This window comes from Lonchura striata, chromosome 8 (genome assembly GCF_050655825.1).
Source record: "Lonchura striata isolate lonStrDom1 chromosome 8, ASM5065582v1, whole genome shotgun sequence".
Taxonomy (NCBI): Eukaryota; Metazoa; Chordata; class Aves; order Passeriformes; family Estrildidae; genus Lonchura; species Lonchura striata.
The window spans coordinates 15,559,584-15,578,201 of record NC_140710.1 but is presented as its reverse complement, the minus strand read 5'-3'; the positions used below and the strand labels follow the sequence as shown (position 1 = coordinate 15,578,201).

Sequence of the window (18,618 nt, the reverse complement as noted above, 5' to 3'; positions counted from 1 at the left end):
TCCAGCATATACTGGAAGCCTTGTATGGTGCAACATGGCTTGGTGCTTGTAGCCTTCTATTTTATGGAAACTGAGATTTACAGGGGAACAGGGATTTGACTGTACTTTGTGTATTTATAATGCCAATTTAAAATTAGAATGAAAATCAAATAACTCCTATATTTATAACCATAAACAGTTAAGGATACTAATTTGTGTGGCATCCACCTTTACTAAGCATTAATGAAGAACATGATTATCTTGTAGAACATCCCAACACAAGAACTTGGTTGAGAGAGTTGGCAGTAACTGTGATCTGATTAACTGTGGCATTTCACTGTGTTATGGCAATAATGTTAAAGTAATGTGTTGAGAGGGTTTAATTGTTAAAACTGCCATTCTTGTGCCCCTTTCCTTTATCATGGTCACTGCAATCATGACTGAAACCTGTCATTAACCTTCCTCAATCTAATTCAATGCTTTGAGCTAATAGCATTAAAACATGAGATGTTCAAAATGGTTGTGCTTTTTTACGCAGTGAAATGCCCCACCTCCCTGCTCTCTGTAGCTGAGGAAAAAGGTGCAACACAAACTTGCTTGTTGAAAGAGTGTTTTAAAGGCATGATTTTGAGAACTCTGAAGAGGCAAGCTTGCAATCTAAGTCGTGGGGTTTTGCCCCTTTTGCAACACAGATAAGCACTAATAAAGTGCTGAGTTTTGTGCTGATGAAGGGTGTAAAACTGGTGAAACTATGTGCCATATATACTAAAGCTAGGTGAGAGATGAAATAAAAATTAATTGGAGCACACAGCATCATAGATGTGAAAAACCCAATTCTGGTGGGATAAGCAAGTAACTGTATCGTCCTAACACCAACAAATGACACAAAGCACCTTAAAAAGGCAGGCTTGCTGCAGCCAGTGACCTGCAGAGAAGCAGAAATTTGGAGAGAGTTTAGCAAAATCTTGAATAGCAATTTTTATAGTAAATAGAGATCAAATAAACAAACATCTTCTTGTATCAACCAGTTTAGACTGGTCAAATGACAGTAGAGTTAGTGGCATCTTGTGGTCTTCATTGCTCCTTGTGGTAAAATCCTTTCTAAGTCATATAGCTGATAATCTGAGTGCACGTGCCAGCAAAGTGTGAACATAAATAATCTAACACTGGCCAAATTTTGCCAGTATTCTTAACACCTTTAATCCAGGCTTCAGGTCTTGCAAGAAGCAGTGATGATGATGTAGCAGATGATTCATCGCCAGCTGGCAGCAATGAATGGAGGTGATTGTACTTCTCTGCCCTACGCTGCAACCTCCTCACCTCAAGTTCTGGGGACAGTGTTGGGTACTGTGGTATAAGAAGACAAGAAAGCTATTAGAGAGGGTCCAAAGGAGGGCAACAAAGGTGGTGAAGGGCATTGAGGGGAAGCTGAGGGCACCGGGTGTGTTCAGGCTGGAGGAGGCTGAGGGCAGAGCTCACTGCAGCCACAACTTCCTCGTGAGGGGAGGAGGAGCGGCAGGCGCTGATCAGTGACAGGACTCAAGGAAGCAGCATAAAGATGTGTTAGGGGAGGTTTAGGCTGGATATCAGGAAAAGGTTCTTCACCTAGAGGGTGGCTGGACACTGGAACAGATCCCCAGGGCAGTGGTCACAGCACCAGCCTGGCAGAGCTCAAGAAGCCTTTGGACAAAACTCTCAGGTGCATGGTGGGATTCTTGGTGCTGCCCTGTGCAGATCCAGTTGCACTTCAATGATCCTTGTGGATTCCTTCCAGCTCAGAATAATCTATGATTCTGTGCTTCTATTTGTTTCCAGAAAATGGGAAGCAAAAATCCAGTTTTATATTTTTTTTTAGTCTTAAGGAGTTTTGCAATATATTGCAGGCCCAAAGTGCAGTAATATATGATATATTCTGAAACAATGCTGCAACTGTATTTCAAATAAATATCATCTACTTCTGATCTAACCATATTTCAAATAAATACAATCTACTTCTGATCTAGAGGGAAAAAAAGCACATAAATAAAATACCTCAGTACAATCCTTTTTAAAAATGGTGAAGGTGACAATGAAAGAATCTGTAGTCTTTTGGACATGGTGCCTAATTAATATAAAGCATATGGTTATATACAACATCAGGAGTAGATTGTGTACAAATGCCCAGGTGAAAACAACACTTTTTAACAGCCTGCTTTTAAACAGCCAGCAGCCTATAGCTGCTTCTCTTTCTCACAGATCCAGACAGGGGCATATCAGCCTGTGATTTCAGAACTGCAGAAATAAGAGGTAATATTTTCCATCCAGTACTAGAAAGAAGTAGGAAGAATTGCATGTATTCTAGGTAAGGAGAGTGAGTATGAATCACTTATGGAATTCTGTTCCTTAGTTTGGCAACCAAGTCAATAATCAGAGCTTCTCAAACTGAGACCTAATGACATAATCTCAAAAAAATCTCATCCTCTGACTCATCTAATTCATTCCATTTGTAACCTGAGCAAAACTAGCTGAGGGTGAAAAAAAGTGATATCCTCATTTCAAGGAGAACCTGTTAAACTATTCATAATATGTTGGCATAACAAGTTCATGCATTGCTATTTTCACAACATAAGGTTGTGAGATTCAAGTCAGACTGCATCATCTAACAAGTTTCCTTTCAGTGAAGTAAAGAGACTAACAAAACATGAATGTATTTTCAGACTTTGATACTCATAACTTCCTCTCATATGAATGTGATGGGGTAAATGGAAAAACTATGACTTTATTTGGTCTGGATTTTATTCATAGAGAAAATAATTAAACCCATCAAACATTATGGAAACTGATCCGCTCATAACAACTGTGCCCTGTTTCTACCATAACTGTATTTTACAGGAATTATCTGCGTAAGGTAAGAAATCAGTGCATACATGTGATAGAATCACTTAACTCTCACTGGATTTGGAAAGCCAAATCAAATAATATCCAGTCTAAACAAATTAAAGACAATTTGAGGATGGTGCTTAGAATGCCAGTCAGAAGAAAAGAACAAGTCATCATGAGTTTTAAATCAATCAAAATTTTAAAGTTCATAGTCTAGAAGGCACAACAATTGCCAATGCAATCTGCATAAATGACTGGAAAAAAGTTAGTGCTCTAAGAAGTAACATCAGTACAACTGCATTGATAGGGAATCAAAGAATGAGAGAAGTAACATCTGAGCAGAATAACTGGTAGTCTCAAATGAGAAAAACCACATGAGACCCTGCCATTTTTGGTGACTTCTCACTTAATGGATTGAGTACACAGTAAGCACAGAAACAGCAAGCACATGTTGATTGATTTGCATACCAGAGCCTAATAGATAATTTCTATATTAAAGTTTGAGTTACGTTTTTTTCTGTGTTCTGGATGTTTACAGTTTGTGTCTAAGAGGTGCTTTTAATCACTGTTTTCTCTCTAGTCTGTTGCCTAGCACCTATGCCTAGCCTTACACTTTTGGAGTTTGTTGGTTGAGCTGCTATAGTATTAAGCAAACACTAGCAATTTCTCAGAGTACTAAGTTGTACTAAGTTGTTTTAATTAACATAATATATGTCAAATCCATTTGTGACAGTCAATTTTTGTTGCCATCTGCCTACCAGTAAATGTTTTTGTATACAGCCTACCAGCCCATCTTAAAATCCAAATAAAAATAAATTATTTTTTAGCATTCAAGCTTATAAGCCCTTTTAGATTTTCTACTTGTTTCTGTAACAGTGGCAGGAACAGAAAACTTGTGGTTTTTTTCCATAGAACTATAGTGGCATGAGTTGGACACGTGTATTCTGAAATCACCTGGCTTTGGGGCATTAAGTAGGACCTTTAACATTGTTATTTGTATTTAATTTTACATAGCATTGAAATGTTACCTTGCCTTAAGCTGTGGAAGCCACTGCTATCCTTTCCAGTAGCACTTTTTAGCACCCTGTCCTTGACTTCATAATCCTCAAATGCCAAGCTTGGAAATCTGCTTCTGGCAGAACAAGATCTCTTCATCTTTGTGGTCACGTTCCAGGCTTTTGTTCAGTCACAAGTATGGTTTGGATTTATCTTCAGTATGTCTACTTGAATATTCAAAAAATCATCAGCTAGTCTAATTTGTTTTCTTAAAGTCATGTAAAAGACTGATTTGCTTTGACAGGTGGATCAGAAACAGAATTGTAGCTATTTTATCTGGACCTAATTAAACAACCTTCATTACTGGCAGGTATGTGTTCATGATGACTAGAAATTAGCTTGATTGGAATTAAAACTCAAAATATAAGGCATTGAATTGACTTGTTTTTGAAAAATACATGGTTTAAAAATATATCTGTGAAGTACATTTTTAAATGTGGCAAGTGCGTGTCTAAATTTTAAATCATGCCCAATTCTACTTTTTATTTTATGTTAATAACACTTGTCACAGGTATTCGTGAGGATATTTCCAACACATATAAAATGGCATCACGCTAGTTCAGAATTACGAGACTTTAATAAAACATTAGGAACAGTCCTTTTTTCTTCTTGCAGGCACAGAAATTCTACAGTATTTTATGTGGTATATTTGGGATGAATTTCAGTCATGCAAATGAGGCCAGCATGAGACAGGTACAGTGCTTATGCCCTCAGAAAGGGGTTTAGTGGATCTTAAATAGTGCATGTATGTTGATCCTGTTTGCCTTCAAAGAGCCCAGTTACTTCCAACTGGTAAAATTCTATGTCTGTTGAATTAAGCGGACGTTTCTCTCACTACCCACTGCATGTCCAGCCTGTGGAATAGATGTCACACCTCCTCAGTGTCAGTGGAATGGCATGTTAATGTCATTAAATGCCATGATAAGTTCTCTTTGCCCAATTTGCCTTTTCCTGTGGTGAATCCAGGCATAACTTCTTAGTAAAATCTTCCAGTGGTCCTGACTGTTCACCCAGTCCAGTATGCTGCCTGAGGGTTTCAAAACCTACCTTAAAATAACCTAAGTGTACACATGCAGATGTAATATTGGATTGCATATTGCGCTGTTAAGGACTTCTATATCACAATTTTCTATGGCTGCTCTGATTTTGGAGAGTTTATGGCAAGGCATCTTGGAAGAGATTTTTCAGAGTAATTGAAGGAACTACTCTGAGGAACTACTAAGCAGCTGGTTCAACAGCCTTTGGTGTGGATATTACATAGCTGTAAAGAAGAAGGTATCACAGAGAAAAAACCAACTAAATAAATACAGCTTGCTTTCAAATAAAAATGATAGAGGAATAATATTATGTATTCCAAATAGAAACATATATGTTTATCTCAGTTTCTGAACCTAAAATGCTGCAAGGTATTTTAAAAAGTCCAAATGATATTTCTGTGAGTAATTTTCTATTCTTCCCATAGATAACAGGTGTAAAAAATCTTGTATTAGAAAAGCAGCTTCTTGGGACAGGATATCTTGTAAAGTTCAAGCTATTCTGGATTTGTCAACACTGATACAAGAATAGAATATTCTGCCTTTCAGCGTCAGATGGTGGCATCTGTATGACAAGTAAGGACTGTATTTTGCTAATTATACTCTTTAAACTGTATCATGTAGGGGATGCAGCATTCATGATAGTTACATGAACAGGAAGTATAATTTGTCCTTCTGAAGGACAAAAATATATAAATGCAATTCCTTAGGTTCTCTTTAGTTAAGAAGAGCCGTAAAACATGACCATAGAATCAAATACTAGCTCTTTGAACCCATAGTGCAGTTCTGCTGGATAAAATAAGGTCTATTTTACCAGTTTAGGACATAAGCGTTACCAATTTAAGAATTGGTGATGTGTTTGGACTTTGGAATTTCCACAATATGTCTAATTTAATGTCCCAGGATGAGAGTACTTAATAATGGAACAGATTGCATTTTAAATCAAACATGAAAGCATCTATAACATAGGCACTGCTTTCTCAGTCAATTGCTACACTGTCAGAATAGCCCTCAATGAGTTGACATTTCTGCTGTCTTTTCTGCCTTTTTCACAAGAACAGCTTTTTACTTGTGTAAGGTGAGTGCACATATTAGTCAGTCCAAAACTGTTGAGTATGTCCTGTTACCAGTTTTTCTGTGTAGCTTCTTATGCTTGAAACTAGGACAAGCTATCTTTATTGGGCTATCTGTAGAGCAGTGTATGAACTGCAAACTATTTCTCCTCAGAGGACTTTTGGACTGGGAAAGTCCAGCAACTGCCATACATAAAAATTATCAGTGGATAAAATATCACTTTGGAACATGTTTCTGTAAGGCACTATCAACAAATGCAAAATGAGAGTCAGCAATAATGTGCTGATCTAGGAAAGAACCTTGGTTTTTTATTTTTTTCGTCTCTGTTGCTGGATGAGTCAGGAAGTTTGTGCCATCTATGTGGTTCTGTCTGCTATTGATACAAATGGGAGTGCTACCTGCTTGCTTTTGTAATGTGCTTTGAGATCTGTGTGTGTGCTCTAAGGATCATTTTCACACAGCCACAGTAAGAAGCAACAACACCTACTCTGGAATGCACATTTTTCCCATAGTTTATTGGAAACTTAATGTGCACGTCCTTGTTGGGCTGTGAAGAATGGTATTTCACATAACATTTTTGTTAACTTACAGCCTGGTCTTTGTGCAATCACAGATACCTGTGTGCAAAACTCTTGTGTTAATTGTATTCTCTATCACACTGGTCAGTGCCTGTGCACCTTATTCAGTAATGGCTTGTGCACTAGTTAATGGAGAATTTAATTAGGAAGGGAAGTGAGACAAACCAACAAAGAGTGTACATGTCATTATTTTCATCTCTCAGATATTTCTTTACCCATATGCATTTGGCTAACTGTACCAGGCTATGATCAATGTGCAGACCATGAAAACAGAGAAAACCAGCTGAAAAAGCATGTTTCCTCTTTAAGAAAAAGGAAAAACTTTCCAATTGATTTAGTGCTTCATAAATTAGCCTAGGGACACCTTTAAATTGTGCTCTTATTATGCATACAGGATTCTACTCACCTAACAATTTTGCTATTCAATTAAAAAAAATGTTTTGAATAGCAACCAAACATGCCATAAAAATATACTATCCACATTCTGCAAAGAGTGAAAATGTAAATGAATGGATAGAAAAAGTCCCCAATATGATTTCTTTCTTGTTGACTTTCCAATTTAATTTTTCATTGGGAAAAAAAAAAAAAAAAAAAAAAAAGATATACTGGGAAATAGAATGCATGATCTACAAGTAGGAGTTTAGGAAGTCATTATATACCCATTAGTTATGTGCATTTATTAAATCTGTCTGGTAAAATTAAGGGAGCTAAAATGTTATGTATTTATTTCTATCTGGTATACCTTGTATATCTTGTATGCCAGTCAGCATTTAAGATACACAAATTAACCGATCTTATCAAAGAGCAGATGCCCTGAATGGGGAAGGATATACCCACTGAAGAAACTCTCCTGAGATTCTATAGCTGTGTTCCCTGGGTGAATTTGGGACATTATCCATTTTCATTTAATGATCAAAGTCTTTTATCTTTGAAAAACCACAGTAGGTCTAAACAACTACTGTCTCAGTATTTTTGTTCAAGCTCGAGGAAATCCTTCAGACTGCCCTGGGAAGGAGCACTGACTCTGACAACAGTTTCAGTGTTTGGCCAGTGCATGGTCCTAAGGGCCTTTACTGTGGCTATAAGGGCAGATATTCATCCCCAAGGCACACGATGGTGAAAATATTTATTTACTTAGATACTATCTTAATCAAAGCAAAGCCACAAGAGCTCCTTAGACTGCATATCTTGGCCAGAGTGTATCCAGAAAGAGCCCTAGGGTTTTTAGCAAGTCTTACATTAACCAGTTCTCCCAGTTTAGTTTAGACTTACAAATATTCATGGCAGATGTCAGGATTTGCATCTTAAATTTTTACTGGTCAAAAAAGTAATACAAATAGATGGAAGGAATAATATATTTTTATTTTATTATTTTCCCATAAGAAAGGGAATGGGAGACTTCTGCCAGTAATACTTTTTGCTTTCAGTGTGTCTGCTTTTTAATATTGTAGCATCCAAATGAACACAAAGAAATGGAGAGCAATGGACAAGTAAGCATTTGCTTGTCACAGCCCACTTTGTTCACTCTGACATGGTGAAATATACATTCATGAAGGCTAGAACTAAATTTTTTTTTAAAGAATGCTCCAAAGATCCTATGTATGGATGCCTCAGTCTTGCCTTGGTCATCTGCCTAAAGATTTGGTATTCTGAGCATAGGTGTGAAAGTCTCAGTTTGGAAAAAAGACTCAGTGAGGTTCCAGAGAATGCAGCACAGGTTTTGTCACAAACTGCCACTCCAGGCCCCTGTCCCTGCGGGCTAGAAAGAATCACATGAAAGTGGCCGTGATAATGAAGCTGATGTCATAACAGCATGGAGCTATTGCCAAAGCTGGAAACAGTCTCCAAATGTCTCACGTATTCCAGTGGGAATAAAATGATTGTATGCTTTCTGGTGTGTGTTATCATCAGCAATAAGGATCTTGCTCAAAGCCTAAAAGATTCCTCTGGAAATCAGCAAATCCATCAATCTGAGCCTCCTCTAAGTAAAGAGGGGAAAGAACACAGCATTATTTAAAAGAACCTTTAAAAGAAAGAAGTTTTACTTCTGGCAGATACTGCCTTAGTTTATGTGACTAGTAGGTTGAAAAACTACCCCCATTGAAAAACTACTCCTAGAAGTGCATTCTTTGGACTTTTGCACATTTTTTTTAAGCTGCCTCTGTAGAAGGAGAAGATGGCAAATGATCAACAAATTGTTGTGGATATCTATGTCCTGTATACCCTACCCTTCTTTTTATGTATTTTTTGTGCATTTCATCTATGATTGATTAAGGCAGGAAGTTTACAAGTGAAGTTTCAACCCTGGTTTGTAGGTTTTATGGCATCTAAAGGAAAGTGCTCCCTATCTTCTTCATTCTTTAAGTTTCCATGCATCTCTGGGGTGCCACTGCCTTTGGTTGGGATGGCCAGTGTAGGTATGCAGCTGATGGCCTTGCGCTTGTTATGCAGTGTGTGTCTTGCTGTTGTTGCTGCTCCTTCTGTGCCTCCCCCCTGATAATTCTTCTGCTTTGCTCTTTGCCTTGTAGCCTCAGTAAATGGCTGCTGTGTGGCATGATCAGAATGATACAGGGGAAATTTGGTGTGCAATAATGAATAATTGGGTCTTAGGGGTTGTTCTTGCTGCCAGCCTGAACACATCCCTTCTCTTTCTTTGTCCCAAAGAATGTTTAAGCAATTTAAAGAAAATAAAACAACCTCAATGAGCACTGCTGAGAAAGACTTGCCACTGAGGATCTTATCTTATGAGGGTCCTGGGAGGAGGGAGACCTGAGTTCAGTCATTACTGCAAATCACACAGGGGTATCGACAGCGTGTCCAAGTATTACAGCAATGTCTAGATTCACTAGGCTGAGTGGCAGCAACACAGAGCCCCCAGCTTGCTGTGTGGGCTGGGCAGTGCTGTACAGACAGCTATTTGATGAACTCTTTTAAGGTGATGGACAGGTATCTAATTTTTGAAGGCTGTCAGGTCCAGGTGTGGATCAGTCACCAAACTGTTCTACATGGTCATGTTTAAGCAGCTTCCAGCCTCGCTACCAATATTAATGTGGGGGCTTTTGTGAAGGTATTGCAACAGAACAGTGATTTTCAAGAATCCCAGTGGTGCTTAGAAAATGTATTTAAGCATCTAAATCACTTTTATGCTTAGACTGTGATTCCAATCAGGAAGTAAGAGCTTCCTGGTTTTACCTGATGTCTACATGGCAGCCTGAAAACACTGTAATGCTCCTCAAGATGTCTCATCACTAAGAGATGCAGAATTGAAAGGAATACAATTTTCCTGCTTCTACCTCTTTTTGTAAGATCTAAGCTGGCTGTGAGACACAGACCAAAGGATTTCTCTGAATTAATTCCTCCTTCAAGTCCTATAGCTGTGACAAAGCTAGAAGGATTTGAGGGTAGCATGCAAACCATTCTCCTTTGCTCAGAATGATCAGCACTGCGATGCTCAGCTACCAGAGGGGCAGAAAACAGGATTCTAATAATGTAAATTGTCTCTGAAAATGAAGGGCTCTGATGAAGGGGCATCAGCTGTATGCATTAGGTTTGTGGTGATATTTTTAGGATGTGGAATAAAATGAAAAAAAAAAATTTGGGAGCATTTTCCAAAGATAATTGACTATTTAACAAACAAGGAATAAGAAGGTTTTCTGTCATCATACAGACACATGACTTATTGCTGGCACACATTTTCCCTGGGGTAAGAGGAATCAGGGAATTCAGAATGCTGGTTGGACTCCTACATAGAATACTTCATATCTAGTGACATGACCTCCTGAAGCTGCAGTCTGAGCTGCAAAGTGCCTTGTAGATCTTGTTTTTTTCTGCCAGGGTATCAAAATTAACTTTTCTAAAATTCAGTAGATGGTAGGTAATGAAAAAAAAAATAAAGGAAAAAAAGGGGAAAGGTATGAATTTCTGCAGTTGTAAGAATAAACTCCAGCAGACAGCAGTGAATTTTACCTTTTTTGCATGTGTAGAAAGCAATTTGATCTTTTGATTACACAAAAACAAGGGAGATTCTCTAGACAGAGATCATATGAGGTAAGTACATATGGTGTGAACCCTGTGCTTGGAGCCTCAGGGGTGCCAGAGTAGCATTCAGACACTTGGAAGAGGCTAAACTTTTCCAGTAGAGTATTTGATGTTATTCAGTCACTGACTAACACTTAATGATTCCCGAGGCACAATGAGTATTAGCTCTGTTTGCTGCAGTTCATTGGACTAGTTCTGAGAGAACTTTTCATGTGATAGTTCGAAAGCAGGCATGACTAAACTAAAAAATAACCACTCTCTTTCCATTTGGTACAACTATAGCCCTGAATTCCTTCTCCTGTAATAAAACCAATCAAAATAATGGTGCTGAATATTGAATAAGTCTACCTCCAGAAGCACGTGTACCTAATTTACATCCCAGATACCTGACTAAGTCTTTGCAGGTAATTGGTAGTTGGGTAATCTGCCTATTCATTTCTTCATTTCTAGCTATCTCTAGTTAATAATCAATAGTATTTTTTTCTAATGAAGAAATGGAATTGACATCCTGGCCTTTGTGCAGTATTAAAATAACATTGATCGTTATCATTATCATATGTCCTTGATACACTGTGTAAGGGCAAGAATATCAGTCTTACAGTACAGGGGCACTTAATAAACTGGGATAAATAATTGTGATTGGTCAAAGAGGTATTCACGGTTTTCTGGGCAAAGATGTGTGGGAGAGAATTAATAAAATGTTGTATATTAGTTCTATCTCCAAATCTAAATGGAAGACAGTCTCCCAAAGATATATGAAAGATGCATGAAGACACATGAAAGCTCTCTATATCATAGAGTCAAGCTGCAGATGGGATTATGTTTCTCCTCATTGTATTGAACATCCCAAAAGTAAAGATCTTTCTTACTCTGTAGCTGGATACTCCCACTGGTCATTTCTTCTTTCTGTGAGGAAGATGAACCCTAACCAGTTTTAGTGAGGGAGGAAGTCTGTGGCTAGCACATCAAATATAGTAACTCCATTTTTTTTTCCAATTTTACTCTTTCTTGTTACTTTCCTCCCTCTATCAGTAGAGCTTCAGATCTTTTATATATTGAAGGAGCCTTCTTTTTCCTGAGAAAAATCAAAATATTAATTGTGCCCTCTTAGACTCTAAGTAGAATTTAAGAACCATTTTTCATCAATGGCATACTACAGGCCAGAGCATGGTCTATATTTGGATCTCTTGACTAAGGTACAATGTCTAATTTTAAAAAATAATGGTACTGTAGATCTTATTTTACTATTCTTTCATAATAATAAGATTTTTTTTGCTTCCAGAATTTATATTCTGCTATTAAATAAGGCAAATCTTTTGTACAGTAGGTGTAAAATTACATCCCTGTTAAACCATTATTTAAAAAGAAAAAAATCAGGGGTCCCATGCTAAGATTAAAAATCAGAAATGAGATACATTTAAAATGTCTACTGCAAGATGATGGTACCTGCTGGCAAGTCTTCCACACCAACCTACAGAAGCCCTGAATTTGTTTGGTGTCACAGGCTCGATCATGGTTGACATTTCTGTGTTTTGACTGTCAGTTCTAAAATAATGGTTTGTGAAAATGGCATTATAATGAGGGCTTCTGAATTTTGTTTGAACAGGTTATGGGAAATCAAGCCTTTGCTCTGGAAGAGCAATCTCCACCTACCATTTATTTTGTCTCTACTAATACTCTCATGCTCATGGAGGGTTTTAGACATGTTTTTCTTGCGAATATAGAGACCTGTTTATAATGATACCGTGCTGCATTATATCAGCACAGGCTGTGACCCCAGGGGAAAGCAGAGCGTGGGTCCAGCACTGCCCGTGGGCTGCACAAGGCACGGTGGGCGAGGGGCAGACCATGGCAGCCTGGCCCAGGAGATGCTGCTTTTTGAGATCCTTAAACCACGGTATGACATTTTAAATTTATGTTCAGTCATTTCCATGTGTACATAAAATCCAGCTTGCTCTTTAAAAATATTGAAGTGTTTTTCATTAAGCATGCACCAGAGCACTTTGTGTGTGACCTGAGTTAGCCTTACTATAACCCACATACGTGCCTCTATATATGTATCTCCACATGCATGTGGCACTCTCTTGCAGAAAAGAGCTCCAGTAGGTGTCTGGAATGGTCCTTTGTTGTTTGTCATAACCGGGACAGATTCCTAAATAATTGTCACTATATTATTTTAAGACTCCCAAATATTCCATTTGTACCTTAAATATTTTATAAAAGTTTGTACGTGTGGGAAGTATTTAAAGTGTAAGATACCAGAGCCTTTCCTTCAGAAAACATTGTGGTTTTCAGAAGTGAATAAATAACAAAATTCTTAGCACTTAGTTTTGAGTCTTCTCAGTGCTATTTGTGAGTGGAGTGAGAGCAGCTATTATTATCCTTATAAATATTTGGCACTGCATGGCCTTGATACACAATCGTGTCTGTTCAAAGAATGTCTAGTGAACAAAGGAACTGGTCTCAGGGCATGAATGTTATCCTGAAGCTACTAAAGGATACAAGCCTTGTCACTTCTTGTCTCATTTTCATTAAGGAAATCATGTGGTTTAGCTTTAGGGGGGTGGTGATGAATCAACCATGTGACTAAAGGCAGGTGGCCATCTTAGAGCTCTTATCCTTAGTAAAAATGAGAATTAAAAGGAGGGGATGGCAGAGTGAGGGAATGGGGGAGGAGTTCAGCTCCATAGAATGTTCAGTCACTGGGCAGCCACGAAGTAAATATTTTTACAAATATATTATTTACTACAAGGGAAGGTTTTCCCAGAGAGGCAGATAAATGTGCTTGCTATGGGAGCTTTATGGCCACTACAGGCCCAACTGTCATTCCTTCGCTACTTCCTGTCAGTCCAGCTAAACTCTGTCATCCTTCAACCCAGTTTAAATTAACAGGTAATTTGTAAATGTCACTTCAGGTTAGGCCGCTCATTTTGTTTCTACTCTACCAATGCAAAGCCTAGGACTAATTTTTCTTGTCTTCTTTTAATAGGATTTTCATTTATAAATAGAATTATGTTCTGAAAATAAATTACAGTAAGTGATGCACAGAACTGGTAGCAGCAGCACTTTCATAGAATTTCAAGCACCTACATCAGAAGAGATTAATAAAAACACTTCAAAGGCTAAATTCTATTTAAGCAGAAGACAGCTTTTGGTTAATATTTAATCTGAGTAACTGAGATCTTGGTTGAAAATATGATTTTTTAATATCTAAATTAATTTGCAAAACAAAACCATTAATTTTGCCTGAGAGCTTTCATAATGCAAAAGTTTCAGTAATTTATTTGAAAAAAAAGGTAATTCTTTAGTAAAAGTCCCTATTTTAATATGGAATTTATTTCTAATGCAATGTATTATATTTGATCAGCAATACTGCTTTAAGTCTATACTTTTTTAATGATTGCTAATGTGAAATATTATTGAATAAGAAAAAGAATCAGACTTTTCATGAGAGTTTTTAGTTTGTAAAGGAGCTTGCTTTTAGGTTCAGTATAAATGGACATCACCCATTTCTTAAAGGTAGTATACAACTGAAAGAAGTACAATTTCACTGTAATACAGGCATACATGATAGGAGCCAGTGTAATATTTTTCATTGAATGGCTTTTGAAGTGTTGTAGTTAGAGCACATGCTTTTCTTCTTCACCTTCTGGCAATGTCATACCCAAGTGAGCTGGGGGAGCTTTTTGCAGGGTGAGAGTCCCGTGCCTTCCTTCTGCCTTCTGGTTGTAGAAGGAATTTCCTTTCACTCCCACTCCTCAAGGGAACCTTGCATCTTTCCAGCACAAAGACTTAGTTCTTGTGTCTAAGGGAATCTCAACGCCTTCTTGCTCCTTGTGGAAGTTGTCTAGGCTTGGCAGAAGCTTGACTGCCCCTCATAGCAAAAGGCATTGTCTAATCCCCTCTTTTGGCTTCAGCAGTAGGCAAACTCAGCTGTGGGGAGTGAAGCCCAAATGCAGTTCCTTTCTTCCTCTAACCTTTCCCCATGTTCATTTTATGCTCTTCTGTTGTCATCCCATTCATGTCTATTCTGCACTCTCAGCCCTGTTAGTGTATTTTTCCTCTCACTGTTTACATTAAAACATTTATCTGGATTTTTTGTGACTCTTTTATTTCTTGTTGATGATGTTTCTGATTTCTTCTAGCAAGTGCCTTTTGATAGTCTGTCAGCACCCGAAGTGTTCTGCAGTAGTTGCACAGATGTTTTGTAAGAGTAACAAAATAGCTGAGGTATCTGGAAGACAAAGATATTCACTGTACATAGTGAAGGAGTAGCACGGATTCTTTTCAGTAACATAGTGTGCAGAAATTCAAGAACCATAGCAAAATCTTTTGGCACTGAGCCACCACTGATGAGTGATTACATTGGCTGTTGCTCTGGTAATTAACATATAAGGGATATCAATGTGGGAGTTTGCAATATAATGTGACACAAATAAAATAACACTTCCTAAAGTGTTGGATCCTTTAAGTTGGCTGCAGTGCAATTGTGCTTTAAGTCTCCACACAGACAACATCTGTATTATTTAAAATCTCATGTCTGGATCCTAGATAACCTGGAAGTCCATCGTAAATCTATTTAGACTGTTATTGTAAAGGTTACTTCAGGTGTTTTTAAAATTACATTTTTAGTGACATTAGCAGTATTACAGTCCAATATCAAATACTGAAAAAGCAATTTGCATTGTGTATTACTACTGGCCTATTAGAAGAAACATAACTTTTCTATGTAAATATTAATTGTTTAGTTAAACATTAAAGATCTTACTTTATTCTGAATGATAAATTAGCTTCCAGGAAGAAGATCTATTACTTGAAAAGAGAGCCATGATGTATTAAATACTAACTGAAGTTCCTCCACTCTGATTCCTGATAATTAGTAGGAATGCATGTCTTGTTGGAATGTCACTCTTTTTTTTCTTGTGCTTTAGTGGATTTTAGCTGTAAAAGCAGTACTGGTCCAATTTTCCACATAAGCTACCTTAACATGTTTTCACATACTGATCAGTGCAGACTTGTTACATTTCCCCACTGTTTAACATCCAAAACATTTTGTGGTGAAGCAGAAGTAAGCTTGGATCTTCTCTGTATGGCTAAAGTGAATCAATACAAAGGAGAATCTTGAAACTTAGGAAACTGACCTTTATGTGAACCAACTGCTGGTGTTCATGAAATTTGAACTAAGACTCAGTTTTAGGAAGTCTGTGAAAGAGCTAATATTCTGAAATGCTGACAAAAAGGAATCCACTGTGAAATGAATGCCTGTCTCCTGTCTGACTATCAAAATTAAAGCAGAGAAGTTGAAATTTATTGCCACCTGTCCCAGGGACAAATATGCGAGATAGATGTGCACTGCTTTCTCCAGGATGACATCTGGAGGAGTGGGGTGGGTTGACCTTGGCTAGAAGCCAGGTGCCCTCCAAGCCACTCTATCACTCCCCTCCTCAGTAGGACAGGGTGGAGGAAAATAAGAAAGGAGAAAATAAGATGGAAAAAAACCTCCCATGTCAAGATAAAGGCAGTTTAATAAAGCAAAAGTAAGGCCATGTGCAGAAGCAGAGGAAAACAAAAGATTTATCCTCTACTTTCAATCAGCAGGTGATGTCCAGACACTTCCCAGGAAGCAGGGCTTCAGTACACACAGTGTTTGCTCCAGAAGAGAAATATCATAATAATGGGTGCCCCCCATTTTTTCTTTCTTAGCTTTCATTGCTTTTATTGCTGAGCAGACTTCATATGGTATGGAATATCGCTTTGGTCAGTCTGGGTCAGCTGTCCTGCCTGTGTCTGCTCCCAAGATCTTGCCCACCTCCTGCCTGCTGCTGAGGTGGGAATGTTGGGGAGGCAGCTGGGGTAGTGTGCCAGCACAGCTCAGCAGTGGGCAAAATACCTGTGTTGCCTTTCTAGCTACCCGTGCAAAGCTCAGCGCTGGGAGGCTGCTGTGGGGAAAATTGTCTCTTTCTCAGGCAGGCCCAATACATGGAGCACTTACTGACTATCCAAATTATTGCAAAAAATTTGCTCTGTCAGTTGTCCTAATTCCACTTAAATACATGGGGATTCTTTCAGTAATTAACTGAACAGAACTTCGGGTGATTCTTTGAGGTGTTTGTGTGCAGCGTACATCAAAAATTCACAGAAGTAAGATGAACATTTTCAATCAGAATATTTTTTCACATTTTTGTCTCACTTTCACTTAACTTGAGAAGGTTATATATGTATTTACTTAACATTCATTGTAGGGAGAAAGTTTTAGGGAGGTCTGTCTGTGAGGGCATTCCAACAGCCCTTGAATATAGTTGGCAGTATTTCTAATTGTACACAAATATGGAATCTTTGTTACCTGCAATCCTCCATTTTAAAGAGAGTAGATTAAGCAAAAATTTCAATTATTATCCTTGTAATTTAAGTAATTTAATGTATTACATTTTTTGTGTCTGAATTCTTCTTTCTGTGATAAATTTTCTAGATTGATATGTCTCTTAATGCAGGTTTGACTGTTCCCAACAATCACATCATGCAGCCTTAGCAGTTATTTTTCACATGTGGTTCCCTTTTTCAAAACCAGATCTCAGTTTATGAGTTGCAATTTGTTGACTGGCCCCTAACTAAGAGCTAGGCTTGAAGGTGCTGTTTTTTACCTAGAAAATAATAAGACATCCACTATTGCAGCATCAATCTAGCAGTATCTAGGGGTATATGGAGGGGCACATCACATACTAATGTCTATGCAAATCAAAGGTTGTGATATCTGAATTTGGGATTTTCTAAGCACAGCATAGAACAATGTCTTATAGTGACTATTTTCTATATAAATAAACCTTCTATATGATACATCAGTCTTTTAAATATAAATTACTTTAAATTTAATCTCATACTTCAGAGTATGTACCCAAGTTTCCAACACTGAATTTTGGCACGTTAGTTTCTGGGATCCGAAGAGAATCCTTCTGGGCTGTTTTAAATCATGCTTGAAGGAAGCAGTTCTTCCACACTAAGTAAAACATAGGCTGAGATTCTCTCAAGTTTGCTCTCTAGTTTCAGGGAGATTTGAGGTGTTATGTTTAGCAAATAGCAAACAGTTGAGACAGATGAGGGCAATCTTCCTCAAAGCTGCTGCGTTAGACTGAGACAAGACTGCATCCATGTACAAATGAAAAGTTTATCTTTGCAAGCAGCAATGCTATAGTTTGACTATTTTTCAATTAAAAGTTGGATTCCGTAGTGCACTGAATCTGTCACAGTGAAAAATGTAGGCTGATTGTTAATAATACTGCTCTATAATTATTGCTATTATACAGTCCAGATACTTCATGAGGGCATGATCCCCTGATTCTATTTGGTTTTGTACAGACCGAAGAAGAAGCAATTCCTGAGCTGTAAGGTTGGTAAGCTAAGTATAAGACTCATGCAAGTAGATGCAAGAAGCTTTTCTGTTGTGGCTCTTGATGTTGCTGAAACTAATCTGTCACAGTGAGAGCTGTCCCCTTTTAGCCTTAACATTGCATGCTTATTTTCGTGTTTTGACATGTCAGGTGTTGAATGACTAAGAATTAGCTTTTTTTTAAAGAAGGTGGTTTTCAATATTACAAAAAACCTATAAAAATATTTTGTTAAATTTATAGAGGGTTTAATAAAAAATTTCAACACATGATTATTAAAATATATTGCCTTCTTTGAAACAGAAAAAAAAATTTAAAACCTCAACAAAATACTTTTAATGTAATTTTAGAGTGAAATAATTACTGGGAGGTGCCTGTGGTATGAAATTCAGAACCTTTTTCCCAGGGATATATAATTATGGATTGAAGAGAACAAGAAATTGATGTAGACAGGTGTTCTCCCACAGCATCATCCCCCTTAGTGGACTGATGACAAGTGAATACTTGTAGTGGGAAACAAAATTCAAGTTTCAGTGTTTATTTTCTGGCCATATGGCTCATAAAGGTGTAAAACATATATCTTTTTCTGGCCATTCATCTATTTGCCAGAAACACGTT

The 18,618-nt window shown here is 37.7% G+C and overlaps 1 protein-coding gene across 29 annotated transcripts in view; it reads left to right on the top strand.

Annotated features, from left to right (window-relative positions):
- The window catches only part of LOC110468626 (uncharacterized), a 511,599-nt gene that overhangs the window by 171,841 nt on the left and 321,140 nt on the right, over positions 1 to 18,618 (top strand). For 6 of the 29 annotated variants that reach the window (XM_085585847.1, XM_085585848.1, XM_085585853.1 and 3 more), the window contains one exon: positions 4,510 to 12,515. The exons of 21 other annotated variants lie outside the window; for them this stretch is intronic. The gene's annotated coding sequence lies outside the window, so the exon portion shown is untranslated. The remainder of the gene's footprint in view (positions 1 to 4,509; positions 12,516 to 18,618) is intronic. 2 more of the 29 variants (XM_085585851.1, XM_085585840.1) reach the window with 1 other exon arrangement.